At 38.9% G+C, this 3,602-nt stretch overlaps 1 long non-coding RNA gene across 1 annotated transcript in view; it reads left to right on the forward strand.

Annotated features, from left to right (window-relative positions):
* The window catches only part of LOC116091018, a 14,784-nt gene extending 12,127 nt beyond the window's left edge, over positions 1–2,657 (forward strand). Inside the window, exon 3 of the long non-coding RNA XR_004118893.1 lies at positions 2,633–2,657. This is a non-coding gene — a long non-coding RNA (uncharacterized LOC116091018). The remainder of the gene's footprint in view (positions 1–2,632) is intronic.
* Positions 2,658–3,602: the final 945 nt, after the last annotated feature.

The following is a 3,602-nucleotide window of genomic DNA, read 5'->3' on the forward strand; positions in this document are numbered from 1 at the left end:
CCTCTCCAGCATCTGCTGTCACCTGAGTTTTTTATCCTAGCCACTCTGACTGGTGTGAGGTGAAATATGAGTTGGGCTTCTAAAGCTGCTACTTACTATTTGACCTTAGGTAAATTACTTTAGCTTTCTGTGTGTTCTTTTATAAAACAGAACATCCCTAACATCTTCCTAGGGTATGCTGAAGATTTAATGAGGTACTTTCTACACTATTCTTCATAAATTGTGATGGCTATGATGGGCCAATAATGTTAGTTCCTTTTTTTCTGCTTTAATGTTAGTCCCTTTATTTTGCTATCTACAATCTAGTTTCTTGGTCAAGGCAATTAACTTCCCTGTTGTATCAAGATGTTTCAGCTACCAGCGACTAAGTCCACATTCCCACTGCAAGTGAACAGTGGGAATGTGTACTGCATCACTTATCAACCAATCTAGAGATAGGTATATCCAAAGATATGACAGTGACCCATTGATGTCATTAAGGATCCTTCCATCTGCCCTGCATTGTTACCTTACTAAATTCTTGTTATGATTACAAGCTGGCTGTTAGAGTTTCAGGCATCATATGTAGCCATGGCAACATCCAGCTGAATAAAAGAACAATGATTCTCCCTTGAATATCTTTTCAGCAATACAGTTTCCTCTAACCCTAACTAGTCTCTAGATTTGTGGTCAGGTTCCATTGGCCAAAATTGAAAATCATTTCTATATTCTTGTTTGAAGAGAACTTTTGGAAAATAACTAGATCTTCTTGCCTTTTTATTTACATATTTTATTCAATGGGGGGGGGGGTAGAGAGATGGCTCAGAAGATAAAGGCACTCGAGAAGCCATCCTTATCACCTGAGTTTGATCCCTAGGAATTATATGGAAGTAGGAGAGAACCGATCCCACAATGTTATCCATGCCATGTATGTCAAACACTCACTCACATGCACACACACACATATACAGACACACACACACACACACGCACACACACACACACAAAAGAGAAAGAGACAGAGAGAGATCTAAATGAAGAAAATACCTTCCTGAACTTCCAAATTCCCAGGTAGGTGAGTTTCATCTCACTTTCTTGCTCACTTCAGGAGCATGCTGGAGTTTATGCAAAAACTTGAGAATTTTTCTTACCCTCAGCTAAGAGCAGGGCATAACTACCTGAGAGTTTGGAATGGAGGCATAATGATGGATAAAGAGTGGCACAAACAAATGAATGATAATACTCTTTTGTCATGATTAGACTCAACAAGATATTTGGGATTTGGGAAGGCTGCCAGCTGATTTTAAAGACATAGCATACTTGTGTGAATTCACTTATTCTACAAAGAATCATCACAGATCTACTGTGGCAGGCATTGAATTGGGTACTGGGGGCTAATGAGGACAAGATAGTCTCTGACTTAAGAAGTTTCTGATATAGAATGCATAACAGGAGCAGTTATGCAGAAACATGGTTTATTGTTCTATTCCAACCACCAGTTCTGTGATATAAGGTGCTAAGCCTGAGAGATGCTGCAGTGTGTATATGCAGGGAGGATTTGTTTGGATGTTTCAATGATGATGGTGTGGAAATTGAAGTCAGTGAAGTCAAGAACAGGAGACCATTCCCAGACACAGGATAGTAAGAAATCCTTCACTCCATGATTCACCTATATCATACCCAATGTTGACAGCAGATGGGAAAAGAGAGGAATCCAAGACCCTTTCCTCTGTCTTACAGGTGACCTATATGAGAAATAGGCATGTACATTTTTCCCCAAAATCTTATTAGGTGGAAAATTTGACATAGGAATCCTGACAGAGTTGGTGTGGAGTCCCTTCCCTTGTAACTAGATAGCCTGCCTTCTCATTGTTTCAAGAAGCCTTCTAGCTCTGAGATCTGGGGTTTCACAGTTACAGTTACAGGTTATATTTAAAAAGGCTCTGTCTTAACTACTCTTCTTCATTAGCAGCTGCCATGTTGGAAGCAGGAATACTACATTGCCAATTATTTGTCTATTAGCCTCTAGGTCATTATTCACAGAGCTAAGTCTGATCAGGGCTGGAGAAAGGATGAAATCTTATAAATTGTTCATGTAGAGTCTGAGAAACCACCCAAGTGGATTTCCTGTTTAGATATTTGTTTTTAGTGTGAGTCAATTCCAAGTCCCATGGAAAGCTTTATTATGTCAGAATCTCAATTAACCTCTCCTGATGTCCCATTACAATTTCTGTCTTTAAAAACAAAACGTGTCTTAGCCTTCATATTTATCCAAATCAACACATGTACTCAATGTACCCCTTTGATTTTAATTTTCATAATCTTTTTCTTTGGAATCCTGTATGAATTAAGTAAACTTTCAAAGATTCTACTTTTATTGTTGGTCATGAGGGTAGTTCTGGTTTGGGTGTTCCTGGTTTTAGAAACGTGGTCCCCAATGCAGTGGTACTCCAAGTAGCACCCATCAGAGGTTCTTAAAGCATACAGATCCTACTTTAATTAGAAGATATATGCCAAGGTAGGCAGGGTTCTTACAAAAGACAAGAAAACTTGAAGCAGAGAGCAGCCCAGAATAGATATGGAATATGTAAGCACGTTAGGAACTGTAAAGCAAATAAATTTATCATCACCCATTCTTGATGTTCTCTTACAGAAGAGTCCAACAAGCCAAGAGAAGGGCCTACTGGAAGCAGATTTTCAGTGCTACTCGTACATTCAAATGAGTTCCATTTAGAATGTGTTTGGTATGTACACTTACTTCTCCTGTTTTATACCTTTAAGCCACATACAATTTTTTCAACCCAAAGATCTGATATTTACAAGTCTGTTGGTCTACCTAGAAATATAAGCTTCACATTAGAAATAGCTGCAAATATTTTTTTTTAAAAAAATGCTGATGTCCAAGACTTACTCTATACCAATTTAAATAATAGTCTACAGAATTTTCCTAATATATTCCCAAATGGCTCTTACCTGCAGCCTAGATCGAGAACCATTGTGTAAGCTGACCTCTTCTCAAACATTAATGAATATACCAAGCTACTGAGTTCCTGGTGGGGGAAATCAGATTTTGTCTTGGTATATGTGGAATAAAGTCTGAGGTCAAAGCTTTAACAAGCTCCCAGATGATGCTATATTTCTGGTCCATGGTCCACATCTTGAATAACGTAAGGAACCTAGAAATAAGTGTCATTGTGGTCAGGAATATTGCTCCCCTCAGACCAGTTCAATTGGATAATATTCCCACTCTCTGGTAGGATACACCTTTTCTGGGTGTATACGTAGAAGCTGACTGCATTGAAATTCCCCTTGTATTTTCCCTCCACTATTTCTTCATGTTATAATTACACAGCAGGAGGGTCTGGCGCTACAGAAAGAGAACTTAGTATCCCAATACGGGCAAGATATCTCAGTAACCAGAATGAATTGGGACTTTACTGCATGACTAATGGATCTGACCAGAAGCTACCGAAGGCACTGGCACCACGGAATATTAAGGCTTCTATCCTAAGATACCATCAACCTTTGGTGCAACCCAACAAATATGGACTGCCTGGGCCTCTAGAAGTATTATATCTAAAATGTAATGACATTCATGGCTTAGAAGTGGTCTGAAGTGGGAT

Source organism: Mastomys coucha, unplaced genomic scaffold (genome assembly GCF_008632895.1).
Source record: "Mastomys coucha isolate ucsf_1 unplaced genomic scaffold, UCSF_Mcou_1 pScaffold15, whole genome shotgun sequence".
In the NCBI taxonomy this organism is placed as follows: domain Eukaryota; kingdom Metazoa; phylum Chordata; class Mammalia; order Rodentia; family Muridae; genus Mastomys; species Mastomys coucha.